At 43.9% G+C, this 14,758-nt stretch overlaps 1 protein-coding gene across 1 annotated transcript in view; it reads right to left on the reverse strand.

Moving 5' to 3' along the window:
- The window catches only part of Tbce (Tubulin-binding cofactor E), a 778,896-nt gene that overhangs the window by 113,618 nt on the left and 650,520 nt on the right, over positions 1-14,758 (reverse strand). The gene's annotated exons all lie outside the window — the stretch shown is intronic.

Below are 14,758 nucleotides of genomic sequence, written 5' to 3' on the forward strand. Positions count from 1 at the left end.
ACGGCAGCACATCGGAGGGACGCCAATCGAGCGTCACCTTGATCAGTCCTCTCATTGCGTGCGCATCGTGTGGTTGTCCTCTATTCGCTCAGTTTTAACAGTTTTTTTATCTTGCCTTTTCACGTGTTGTTTTCTGTGTTCCGTAATCATGGGTCCTAAAAAACTTAGTTTCGGTTCAGGAAGTGTTGTTGCGCAGTTCGATGATGTTTGCTTAACGCATTTTAGAAAAATCCTCAAAAGCCGTACAAAGCAACTTTCACGCGATAGTTTCTTTAAAAAATCTTTAAAACGGTCTAGTGATCATGATGAAAAGAAAGAAAGTGAAGCAAAGAAAAGGAAGACCGAATCGAGTGAAAGTGATGAAAATTAAATATAAGAAAAGAAAAAATGTAAGAAAAAAATATAAAATTATAAAAATGAAAAAAAAAATAAGCTAAGTTAAGTTAAAGTTCACGTAGTAGTGTAAGTTAGTGTAAGTTATCATACACGTTATCGTACAAAGTCACCGTCCCTACCTCCTCGCTGATCTTCCGTCTCCTCCTGCGTAGAAGTCCCTACACCTGCGCTGGACTGTCGCTAAGGTAAAGTGTTACATTACAACACGTTTTTTATTTATTATTTCATTATTATGTTCTTTTTTTTTGGTTTGTAATAAGGGATTTTGACGTAGGAAAAATCTATTTCTGGGCGAGAGACCTGTGCCGCCCAGTGAAATGCTCCTTTTACATCATTTCTAAGGTAATAACTGCTATGAATTTTACCAGAGAAAAAATTGTATAGGAATGCTAGGTTGAACCCAGCTCGCTCACCTATTAAGGTGTCGGTATAAATAACTGGGGCGTGATAAATCACAACCAGAGGTCTCGCACCATTTAGATAACTCCTGTCAACACCCCCGAACAGCGAGGAGCCGTTCAACAACCTAACTCCAATCGCTACTACGAACGAGCCCACCCACGCTAGTGACGTCACTCCTATAGCACCCCAGATTGGGGCCCGGAAGGGAGGGACGGGTGGGTTCACTGGGCGGCACAGGTCTCTCGCCCAGAAATAGATTTTTCCTACGTCAAAATCCCTTTTCTGGGCTCTGACCTGTGCCGCCCAGTGAAATACTACCAGAGAATAGGGACCAAATATGGCTAACTACCTGGGGAGAAAATAACACAAAAATAGTAATACATGGTGGCATTTAATAACAAACAGGAGGGATAGGAATCCCATAGGCGAGTGATAAACATGGTTATGAGTGGAGAATATCCACTGAAAACAATAATAAAGTAACCCGAAGGTAAGTAATCCACAAGATAAAATTATTAATCAATACATGGTAAACAATTCCATAAAGGGATGGTAATAGAAGAAGCAGAACTGTGAATATAGCAAAATACATATCAAAATTAAAATAAAATCAACTCGAGGGATTAAGCATAGATGAAACCAAAACAATTGGTAGGACATATCAATGAATAATAAAATAAATATACCATAGGGGTGTATGGCAAAGGATAACCAAACCAGGTAGGGACAATAAGAAAGCCAGGCAGGAGGGAAAGAGGACAGAGCAAGACGTTGTGATTAGGACTCAGAACCTTCAGGAGGAACTACATTCCCAGTTGCTACTGTTGCAAATTTAAGAGCTTCTAAATGTTTTAGGTAGTGGCGTTTAAAAACTTTAGGGGATTTCCAACCCGTATATTTTGTGAGCTCATCAAATTTCATATGATGAAAAAAGTTAATTGAAGTAGCAACAGCTCGAATATCATGGACGTGTGGGAATGACTCGGGATTAGCTTGTTTAATAAAATAAAGAATTTGTTGTCTAATTCCTTTATGGGTAATAGTTCCTCCATTCTCTCTAATAAACAAGGGCCCTGTGGAAGTAGTAGGATATCAGGGTGGTAACTGGACACAGGGATGGATCCCGAGGAAGTGGAACAATCTTCGAGGGAGACCACCTGTTCTGGGGATCTTCATTTTTAGCCAGGAATACTTTGTTAGGGGAGAGAAGGACCTCACCCGAAGGGAGGAACTCGATATGACCTGGGTTTCTAGACAGGGCCGACAATTCTGAGATTCTAGAGCCAGAGGCGAGGCTCAAAAGAAAAAGTGTCTTCCTTAACAATGCCATATAGTTACAAGATTCATTCAAAGTGTCAGAGGCTAGCTTTAAGACATCGTTCAAGAACCAAGAAACTGCGCTAGGGCGAGTTGATGGTTTCAGTCTGGCACAAGCTCTTGGGATGGAAGAGAAGTATGAATCCGTTAGGTCAATGTCAAAACCAACATGGAAGACCTTTTTCATGGCTGATTTGATCGAGGTAATCGTGTTGGCTGCTAGGCCCAATTCAAAGAGAGTTCTTAAGAATGTCACAGTCAGGTTCATCGTCATTTTCACAACTTGTGAGTCTTTCAAAAAATTTGCCAGGTTTTTGACGGCTGAGTCATACTGACGAAGAGTGGATTCTCTTTTGTCTGATTCCAGGAATAGGGTATTCAGAGGGTCGATGTTTGCACCCTTTTAAGCTGGGAACTTCATGAAGTCCATAAAGTTAAGGCATTCAGAATCCTTGAGGAAGCTAACACACTGCGCATTTGTACTACCTGTGTTAGAACAGGATTGGGTATCCGCCGGGGGGCAGAGACCTAGCTCCAGTAACAAGGGGAACCAGTTGCTTTTAGGCCAGTTGGGGGCTATCAGAGCCACTCGGCCCTTGAAAGATCTGAGCTTGTGCAGTACTTTCAGCAGGAGATTTATTGGAGGAAACAGATAAATCGTCTTCAAAGTGTTCCAGTCTATTGACATAGCGTCCATGGCATAAGCCTGAGGGTCCAGGTTGGGGGCTACATAACATTTTAGTTTGCGATTGGATTCCGTCGCAAACAGATCCACCTGGAGACCCGGGACCTGAGATGAGATCCATTGGAAGGATCGATTGTCCAGTGACCACTCCGACTCCAACGGAGTCGTCCGGGAAAGTGCGTCCGCCACTACATTCCGGACCCCGCCAGGTGGACTGCTGACAGATGCCACTTGTATGATGTTGCCATGGAGAAAATCGCCAGCATGACGTGATTTATGTGGGCTGACCTGGAGCCTTCTCTGTTGATGCAGTGAACTATGACTGCACTGTCGAGGACCAGTCTGATATGGAGATTCCTGGCTGGGCTGAGATGTTTTAGGGTAAGCAAGACTGCCATGGCCTCTAGGACATTTATGTGCATTTGTTGAAATATCGGAGACCATAACCCTTGGACTTTCTTGTGTTGAGAGTAACCTCCCCACCCTGTGAGGGAGGCGTCTGTGTGAACGACGAGTCCCGGGGCAGGATATTGCAAGGGAACTGACTTGGAAAGGTTCTTGGCCTTCGTCCAAGGCTGCAGACTTTTCCTCAGGATTGGGGGAAGGCGAGCTCCCATGTCTCGACGTTTCTTGGTTGCTCTGGAACGCCACACTCTGTTTATGTCCTTTAGTTTGGACTTTAGGACGATGTCTGTGACGGAGGCGAACTGTAAGGAACCTAGTATTCTTTCCTGGTTCCGTCTGGATGTCAACTTGTCTCTGAGAAACTGTTTCGTGTTCCTCGCTATTTCCTTCCTTTTGGCTTTGGGCAGGCACAATGTATGGGAATTGAGGTCCCATTGTAGCCCCAGCCACTGAAACTTGGTCTCCGAGACCAGGCGGGATTTCTCGAGGTTGACCTGAAATCCTAGACGTCGAAGGAAAGAGAGGGCCTTGTTCGTCGCCGAGTGGCAGTTCCGGACGTTGTTCGACCAGATCAGCCAATCGTTGAGATAAGCCACTACTTGAATTCCTTGGGTTCGAAGTTCCTGAATCACCGTCTCGGCTAGTTTGGTGAAGATTCTGGGCGCTATGTTGAGCCCGAATGGCATCACCTTGAAAGCATAGGCTTGTTTGCCCAACTTGAAGCCTAGGAAGGGGCGAAAATGCCTTGCTATTGGAATGTGATAGTAGGCATCTGTAAGATCGATGGAGGTGGTGACGGCCCCACGGGGAAGTAGGGTCCGCACCTGCGAGACGGTAAGCATGTGGAATTTTTCGTAACGAATGAAGGAGTTTAGACGAGACAGGTCCTGGATTACTCTTCGTTTGTCTGAGCCTTTCTTTGGCATGCTGAATAAGCGACCTTGAAATTTTAAGCGACGCATGCTTTGGATTGCGTTCTTTTGCAACAGATCCTTTGTAAATGAACATAGGTCTTCTGTCGGGAGTTGGTAGAAACTGTTTGGTGGAGGGGGTCCCTGTAGCCAGCTCCACCCCAGACCTTTGGAGATTATGCTGGAAGCCCAGTTGCTGAACTTCCAGTGGTCCCAAAATTTGTATAGTCTCCCTCCTACCTGCAACTTCTCAATGGCTTGATGAAGATTTGCCACCTCTGCCTCCGCGGAAAGTCTTGCCCCAGTGGGAACCCCTTCCGCTACCTCGGTTACGAAAGGCACCTCTGGAGCCTCTGTGGCGCTGGTAGCCTTGGAAAGAACCTTGAGATTAATAAGTGGGGTTGAAAGCGGGGGAGGCAGCAAACGAAGTCGATGCGACTTGTGTTTGAGGAACCAACACATACTGCTGTTGGGGTTGGCCCTTAGAGGTAGAAGGCTGGGAGCCCTGTGAAACAGGGACAGACTGGACTGGGACAGGTTGCACTACCTGAAGAGGCTGTCTGAATTGTGAGGAGTGGAAGGGCCTCAACCTCTTCCTGCCATGAACTGGAGCACTGGGAGACTCCTATTTCCTTTTGGGAACTAGACCCCACCTAACCTTGAGGCTTTGGTTAACTCGAGCTGCCTCGCTGAGGACAGTGTTAACCATATCCTCCGGGAAGAGGTCCGGGGCTTTGATGAGCCTATTAGGTTCATGGCGAATAGTAGCCTCCGACAATACAGAACGTCGGCAAGGGAATCTGGCGTTATGGAAGTCATATGCATCGATCAACAAGGTCTACAGAAGTGACTTCGTGAAGACCTTAAAGATAGGTTCCTCGTCGTAAGTGGCAACGGTCATCTCTGATAGAGCAGTAGAATTAATGGATCTACTGAGCCTACACCGGGTCTCAAACTCTATTTTGATTAGGGACTCCAGTAGCTTGGGGAGGCGTTCACTGAACTGCGTCGAAGCACAGTCCGGGCTCAGTTTTCCTACCGAAAAGGTAGATGGGGCGTTCCGCCAGCACTCATGGTCACCAGGGAAGAGAAGGGAAGTCAATTCTGTCTCCCGCAACTGGGGTAGGGGTTTCTCTTCCTTGGAAGCCTGATAGGCTATTTCCATGATCTTGGTTGTGCACGGAGTAGGGGTATGTTCGTCTATTACAAACATAGTATATGAGTTCTTATGGGGTGTGATCATTGTGTTCACACAATCCCACTCGTTGAAGGCGCGGACCAAAACAGACTGGGCCTGTTCCTTGGGGAAGATCACAGTCTCCTTAGGGACTTTATCTAGGTGGATCAGAGCCTCATCAGTCAAATGAGCGAAGCCGGGAAAAGGGAATTGCAGACCCGGAGGGTAGAACTCGAAGTCCTCAATCGGTCGAGTTCCGAAACCTTCAATGGACAACATGCCATCCGAAAAGGGGGCATGTAGAGCTAACCTCCAGGGGTTACTCTTAGTAAAGGGTGGAAGCTTAGAGGCGTCAGGGATGGCATATTGCTGCTGTTGTGGCAGCCCCGAATGCATGAGACCCTGGACTAGGTTCTCAACATTAGCAACCCTTTCTTGCTGTTGTTGAAGAGTTACGATGGCTTGCTGAGTATGAGACGATAATATCGTCTCGAAGCGAGAAAACAGCTTCTCTGAGAAGTCCGCCGGGTTAAATGGTTCCGCCGGGGGGGGGGGAAACAGATGTCGAACCGGAGACCGGTCCTTGAGAAGTCGAGGGTATGGCGACGGAGTCTTTGGAGACTCTAGTGGAGGAAGATTTGGACGACCTCAATGACTTCGAAGACTTGTGGGTCTTATGTAAAGGCTTGTGGTGAGCCTTAACCTTGGGGATCACAGACCGGAGCTTGAGATCAGCATCGGAAGTCCCCGGAAAACCTTGAAAGGAAGATTGGTTCGAAGTAGAAGAGAAAGTCGGGCTGAGGAGAGGAATCTCAGCCCGGGACCCACCTGACTCACCTATCTCCCTACCTGTGTCGGGTTCCTCAAGAACCATGGGTTCGACGTCAAGATTAAAAGTTGCGACGTCTTCTGTTATTGTCCCGCTCGTCTCTCCTTGGTCCGGGGCTAAAAGCAGGGACTCAATACTTTCTATGATGGGGTCCGCCAACTCCTTGGCGACCACAGCAGATGTTTTGGCATGTGGATAAGGAGGGAACACCATTGTTCCGATAAAATGTAAGGTTGCTTAGCCTTTACATTCCGGGCGAATCCGCCAATCCAGACCTTGAGGGTTGCTAGGGCCGAAGTCTTAGCAGACTCGGAGCTCTGAAAGAGAACAGGCCATTAGTGAAGGAAAGGGAATCATGCCGAAGAAAAAGGAGGGGACCAGGGACCTCCGAACACGAGGCCCTAGAGAGCATGCGAGGAGCAAAATGATGCAATTAAAATTAATTGATTGTAATTAATTGTAACTCCACTTACCCAGTCTATAAAATACGGCTAAGAAGATACACTTACCGATTCAGAGGTTAAGGTGGAGGCTAGCTTGTAGCATACTACACAGTTGTCCGGATGCCAAACAGTGAGGTCATCCACCAGGACAGCACAATGGGCATGAGAGCGACACACGTCGTGGCCGCAGGGCTGACTAAGGACTGCCGCGCATGCCTTCATGGAACAGCGTACCGCCTGTAAAATAAAAGATACATGAGTATCTCATGAGTAAGCTGGAGGAGCCCGGAGGCTCCGGGAGCTTAGAATACACCGCTGTAGCGGAGCTTGAAAAATAATAAAAATAATATAGATAAGAATAAATCAAACCGTAATCGTGATCATACCTGGGGGGGGGGAAGTCGAGATCAGGGGATATATATATAGATATGTATGAATATATAATGAGATTAATCCTAGTAGATAAGGTCACGCTGGCTCCGGGGAGACAATTGAGAGAGCCCAGGGCTCATGAAAGCCTACCGGAGAAGGCGGATAGGGGAGTCGAGGGATAAACCCATCGATGACACAAGGAATTAATCGAACTCGACATGGTAATAAACGAAGGCTATGTCCTGAGATCCCGTAAGGAATAATAATGTATGTGGAGTCCGTGGAGTGCGGAACACCATATGATGAGGGGAAAGGGAGGGATCTGTAATGGGTCCGTGTGGTGCGGGACCGGGTGGAGTAGCAGGAATAAAAAGTGTATAAATATGAATATACACGATGTAAAAACCCAGACCGAACCGGATCCCACCCGCCCACCAATGGCCAATCGGACGGTGGGGAGAAACAGCAACGGAATGGTAGGGGAATATGAACAATAATGTATAACAAGCCTCACACACGAACGGAATCCGCCCAGGACGGAACAGAGTGATAATCAGTGTCAACATCCCCGAGGGGATATGAAACAAGGCTGATTCCGAGCCTCTATACGAGAGCGAGTGAAGACATCCCTGAGGTGGGGGTGTCGGGGCTGAGGGGGGGGATGGTGAGGAGGCTAACGGGAAGGGCAGAAGAACAGGAGTACCAACCTGAACTGAGACCCATGACTGAGATCACGCAGAAAGACTAATAATAATAATATCACTGATATGGTAATATGAAAAAGGGAGGCATGCTGGATAATGACAATAATAAATGTAAAATAATCCGAACGGATAAACGGAGAGGCAGGGGAAGAAAAAGCCTAACAGCGCGGGAGAGACCGAGCTATGCAGGGCTGCCAACAAAACAAGGTGTCGGTGAGGTGCCGACAACAAACAAAATAATAACTGCCTCGCGAAAGTCCCAACAAAGTAGAATACTAGTAAAATAATGTATACGCTAATATGATCGCTACTACGAATGTGAAACGTAAACGAAGTAAAACTGGTAATGCCCGAAGGCGACCAGGCATGCCAACCTAATGAACAAGATATCGTAATATCATAACTAGCTGTTAATATAATAACAGACAAATACCATAGCATAAAATAACACGGGGTGTGAACCGTGGATACCCAGAAAGTTCAGGACGAGAAACAATCAGTATAGAAGACTGATTGCTAAGCGTCAAGAATGAGAGAGAGAGAGAGAGGAGGTAGCCAGCCAGCATGGCGGACCCGATGCGGGGTCGCGTAATATAAAAACTGAGATAATTAAAAAACCAAGGGCAAGACTACCTCCAAACACTCAAAACTCATAGATCTGGTACTTAACTTAGGTGGAGTAACAGTAGAATCCGACATCCTGGGATAAATCCTGGGTAAACCAAAGGAAACACACACCACAAAAGAATAACAGCGTTCAAGCCGGTGCTATGAAAAGGAGTGACGTCATTAGCGTGGGTGGGCTCGTTCGTAGTAGCGATTGGAGTTAGGTTGTTGAACGGCTCCTCGCTGTTCGGGGATGTTGACAGGAGTTATCTAAATGGTGCGAGACCTCTGGTTGTGATTTATCATGCCCCAGTTATTTATACCGACACCTTAATAGGTGAGCGAGCTAGGTTCAACCTAGCATTCCTATACAATTTTTTCTCTGGTAAAATTCATAGCAGTTATTACCTTAGAAATGATGTAAAAGGAGCATTTCACTGGGCGGCACAGGTCAGAGCCCAGAAATGTATTTATTATACAGGCATTGTATTAATGTCACGTGTAATTATGTGTAGCCATTTATTAAGGATTTATTATGGGTTTTTAGGCTGAGGAACGAATTAAATCAATTACCATGTATTCTTATGGGAATATTTGCTCCAACATACGATCGTTTTAACATACGAAGTAGTTTCTGGAACGAATTAAGATCGTACGTAGAGGTATCACTGTACCTATTTCGTACCCGTTGGACATTCAGCAATTGGGCTTTCAGCATAATTTCCAAAGGTCTGGGGTGGAGTTGGGTAGAAGGGCCCCCTCCACCAACCAGTTTCCATCAACATCCAACAGAAGAACTAGTCCTGTATGCGGAAGATCTGTTACAAAAGAACGCAATAAAGGAGGTAAAACACTTGAAATTTCAAGGTTGCTTGTTCAGCGTGCTAAAGAAAGACTCAGACAAGCGAAGAGTAATCTTGGACCTGTCTCATCTGAATTCTTACATTCAATGCGACAAGTTCCATATGCTCACCGTCTCTCAGGTGCGGACCTTACTTCCCCGTGGGGCCGTCACCACCTCTATCGATCTTACAGACGCTTACTATCACGTTCCGATAGCAAGGCACTTTCGTCCGTTTCTCGGTTTCAAGTTGGGCAACCAGGCATATTCTTTCAAAGTAATGTCATTCGGACTCAACATAGCACCCAGGATATTCACCAAACTGGCAGAAACAGTAATCCAAGAATTACGAACCCAAGGAATCCAAATAGTAGCTTACCTGGACGACTGCCTCATTTGGTCAAACAGCGCCGAAACCTGCCGGATGGCAACAAACAAAGTGCTAAAGTTCCTTCAACATTTAGGTTTTCAGATCAACTTCGCGAAATCACAGCTAGTCCCGGAGACGAAGTTTCAATGGCTAGGGCTACAATGGGATCTGCGCACACACACTCTGTGTCTCCCGGTAGCCAAGAGGAAAGAAATAGCGAAGAATACAAAGAGTTTTCTCAAGGACAAATTGACATCCAGGAGAAATCAGGAGAGAGTCCTGGGTGCCCTCCAGTTCGCTTCAGTAACAGACATAGTTCTGAAGGCCAGAGTGAAGGATATAAATCGAGTATGGCGTTCCAAAGCGAACAACAAATGTCGAGACAAAATAGCTCGAATCCCGCCTATTCTGAGGAAGAGACTTCAGCCATGAGCGAAAGCCAAAAACCTAGCAAAATCTGTTCCGTTAAAATTTCCACCTCCAAAACTGGTCGTTCACACAGACGCCTCTTTAACCGGCTGGGGAGGGTACTCCCAGTACAAGAAGGCCCAGGGACTATGGTTGATAACACTTCGCCAATTTCACATCAATGTCTTGGAAGCCATGGCGGTGCTCTTGACTCTAAAGAAGCTTGCTCCAGCCAAGAAGCAACATATCAGGTTAGTTCTAGACAGCGAAGTTATAGTCCACTGTATAAACAGAGGAGGTTCCAAGTCAGGTCACATAAACCACGTGATGACAGCAATATTCTCCATGGCAGCATTGAACCATTGGCATCTGTCAGCGGTTCATCTAGCGGGAATACGGAATGTAGTGGCAGACGCACTTTCGAGAACAACTCCGCTAGAGTCGGAGTGGTCGTTGGACCAGAAGTCATTCAAGTGGGTTCTATCTCAAGTTCCGGGTCTCCAAGTGGACCTGTTTGCAACAGAGTCCAACCACAAACTAAAGTGCTATGTAGCCCCCAACCTGGACCCTCGGGCTTTCGCCACAGACGTAATGTCATTGGACTGGAACACTTGGGAAAGAATTTACCTATTCCCACCAATAAATCTGTTAATGAAGGTCCTAGACAAACTCAGAACTTTCAGAGGCCAAATGGCTCTAGTAGCCCCCAACTGGCCCAAGAGCAACTGGTTCCCCCTTCTGGTGGAACTGGGTCTCTGCCCTCAACAGATCCCCAATCCAATACTAACACAAGTAGTACAAACTCGCAGTGTGTTAGCTTCCTCAAGAATTCAGAGTGCCCTAACTTTATGGACTTTATGAAATTTGCAGCACAAAGAGATGCAGATACTGATCCTCAAAATACCCTATTTTTAGAATCAGATAAAAGGGACTCCACTCTTCGACAGTACGATTCGGCTGTTAAAAAACTTGCAAAGTTTTTAAAGGACTCAAAAGCTGAGGTCATGACTATGAATCTGACAGTCTCCTTCTTTAGAACTCTTTTTGAATCAGGTCTAGCAGCTAGTACTATTACCACAATTAAATTAGCCTTCAAGAAGATTTTCCATATTGGTTTTAATACGGCTAGTACTATTACCACAATTAAATTAGCCTTCAAGAAGATTTTCCAAATTGGTTTTAATATTGACCTTACGGATACATACTTCTCGTCCATCCCGAGAGCCTGTGCCAGATTGAAACCATCAACTCGTCCTAGCTCAGTTTCCTGGTTTCTCAATGATGTGCTTAAATTGGCTTCTGACACTCCTAACGAGTCTTGTGCTTATATTCCATTATTAAGGAAAACCTTGTTCTTAATGAGCCTAGCATCTGGCGCCAGGATATCAGAACTTTCAGCTTTATCCAGAGATCCAGGTCATATTGAATTTCTCTCGTCAGGAGAAATACTAATTTCTCCAGGCAAAAGGTTCTTAGCAAAAAATTAAGACCCTCAGAACAGATGGTCCCCCTGGAAGATTGTTCCACTTCCACAGGACTCATCCCTGTGTCCAGTAACTACTCTGAAAGCCTATTTGAATAGAACCTCCAATAAGTCCGCAGGGCCCTTATTTATTCGAGAGAATGGAGGAACCATTACCCTGAAAGGAATCAGACAACAGATTCTGTATTTCATTAAACAGGCTAACCCTGCATCATTCCCACATGTTCACAATATATGAGCTGTAGCTACATCTATTAATTACTTTCACCATATGAATTTCGATGAACTTACTAAATATACAGGCTGGAAGTCCCCAGCAGTTTTTAAACGCCACTATTTAAAACCTTTGGAAGACCTAAAATTTGCAACAGTGGCAGCAGGGAATGTGGTTCCTCCTGAAAGTCATGATCCATAACCATTTACTCTTGTTCTACCCTTCTTTTTTCCTCCTACCTGCCTTACTAATTGTCCCTACTTTAGTTTTGTTTTGTTTTTCACCTGGGCCGCATCCTTAAGGTGCACTTTTATATTTATCAAGTCTGTAAATAGTCTTAATCTTCCATGAGTTGGTATGTTTGTTGTAATTACCTTCAGGATTGTAAATAATTATTTAATCTTACAGTTTATTGATTTATATTGCACTTTCACTTTTTACTTCCATAGTTTGGAATTATTGCTGCAATTACTCGACTTACCCGTCTATCCTTTATAATAAGGAATTAATCAACTCATTGGAATACTTGGTATTTTTATTTACGATTTGTATTAAATCATGTTTTTTGATATTTTGACTTTAATTTACTTTCCTCTCAGGTGTTAGTTCCAAGCTTTGGGACCATTTCTCTTGTACTATTTCACAGAGCGGCACAGGAGGAGCCCAGGAAAGGGATTTTGACAATGGAAAAATCTATTTCTGGGCGAGAGACCTGTGCCGCTCAGTGAACCCACCCTCTGCTTCCCTCCCAGAATGGGCCCAAGCTTGGGTGCTATGAGGAGTGACGTAGTTGGCGTGGGTGGAGATGGTGGTAGTAGCATTCAGTAGCGGATATAGAACGGCACCTCGTTGTAACGGGGATATCTGAAGAGGAGATATTTAAATGGCACGAGACCTCTGGTTGTGGTTTTTCACGCCCCAGTTCTTATACCGACACCTATTTAGGTAAGCGAGCTGGGTTCATCCCTGGCATTCCTATGCAGCTTTTTTCTCTGGTAATACATAGCAGTTATATACTGTACCTTAGAAATGATGCTAAAGGAGCATTTCATTGGGCGGCACAGGTCTCTCGCCCAGAAATAGATTTTACCTTCGTCAAAATCCCTTTATTATTATTCTTTTTTTAGATAATTATTATACTGTATTGTATTAATGTTGTGTGTAATTTTGTGTAGCCATTTATTAAGGAGTTATTATGGGTTTTTAGGCTGAGGAACGAATTAAACAAATTAGCGTGTATTCTTATGGGAATATTTGCTCCAACACACTATCATTTTAACATACGAAGCAGTTTCTGGAACGAATTAAGATCGTATGTAGAGGTATCACTGTGTATATATATATATATATATATATACTGTATATATATATATACTGTATGTATATATATATATATATATATACAGTGAACCCTCGCTACTTCGCGGTTCGACCATCGCGGATTCACCACTTCGCGGATTTTTTCCATAACCCATATATATACAGTATATATATATATATATATATATGTATGCATGTATTTATGTATATATGTAGGTATGTATATGTGTATACATATAAATATATATATATATATACACACACACACACACACATATATATATATATATATATATATACATATATATATATATATATATATATCTAAAGTAGGAAGATGTGATGTAGTTCTAAGGGAAAAGTATGGGAAATATGTCTGGGTAATAAGCAAAGCTCTGCCTCCAGTTTGTTTCTACATTATGATCAGAGATAAATGTAAACAAAACATTGGTTGCCATTTTTTATCGTGCTTTTTAGCATGTTTAGGAAATGCATGATATAAAATCACCTTTAATATTTGTGCCTGTTTTAGTTTAGGGTACTGTAGTACATGCATTAAGTGTTCTGTACATTAAAGGGTAGTTTGTTAACAGTACTACGCACAAGGGAAGGTTTTAAAAGTCTGAATATACATGTTGAATAAATAGGTAAATATGGTGTCACTACTTCGCGGATTTTCACCTATCGCGGCCGCGACTGGAACCTATCTACCGCGATAAACGAGGGTTCACTGTATATATATATATATATATATATATATATATATATATATATATATATATATATATATATATATATATTTGGGCTCAGGCCATGTCGTCCTGATGGAAGTTCCTTTAGGGTAGCTTCCTTGGGTATATTTGACTACGGTGATATTCCCAGAGAATTTTACCTTAAGGTATCCAGAATTCTAAATCCTGGAGCGAATATCCCTAAATAAATCTAAATGGGATATCGCATAATATCAGAGGACGTCTTCTTGACACGCCACATAGCTATCTTCACCCCGAACAGAATTAACACTTCGAGGGGTCAAAGTGGCAAGAAAACGAAAAGCGAGAATGAAAGGAGAGCCGTTAATAAGGTACCTCTCCTCTCCCGTTTCAAGTGTGTACATAATGCCGCTGACGGCGCCATCTCTATTCCTTATCGCGTAGCTCTACTACTTGGTATTTCCCTTGTGATTCTCTCGTAATCTTGGATTATTTCAACATTAAGATGCTTTCTCCAGCCTCTTCTGCCTCTGGAAAGTTGAGTATTATCTTTATTATGTATAAATGTAAGCTCTTGGTGTTTCGAATTAAATCAAAAGTTATATTAACGTAAAAAAGAGCTGTTGCCTACCGGAGGCGTCCTGGACGCTGTCGCTCGCTATGCATGAGACATTTAGTTAGCCAGAGCGACGTTCCCGGTATATATGCTTTAATAAATCTAGCTACAGTGGAACCTCTACACACGAACGTATCTACATCCGAATTTTCCAACATCCGAAGTAAAATTCGAGCAAATTTTTGACTCTACACCCGAATTTTATTTCGACACACGAAGTAGCAATTTTCGTCGTACCGGTTGTATCCGAATTTTTCGACACGCGAAGTACAATTCGAACACGTTCCTACTCTACACCCGAATTTTTTTTTCGACACCCGAAGTAAACAATACTCGTATGCGTAGTCGGTGCTCATAGCGCCTGATGTGTTTTTTATTTCCGCCAATAGAAGGCAGCACTTCAACCTTGGAGGGACCCTCAATTAGCGTGGCTTGGGTCAGTCCTCTGTTCTCGTTGGCTTTATGTGGTTGTGCCCTGTGCGTTCTGCTATTAATTGTGTTTTAATCGTGATTTTTTACATTCATCCTTTTACGGTATTTTACGAA

This window comes from Palaemon carinicauda, chromosome 32, assembly GCF_036898095.1.
Source record: "Palaemon carinicauda isolate YSFRI2023 chromosome 32, ASM3689809v2, whole genome shotgun sequence".
Taxonomy (NCBI): Eukaryota; Metazoa; Arthropoda; class Malacostraca; order Decapoda; family Palaemonidae; genus Palaemon; species Palaemon carinicauda.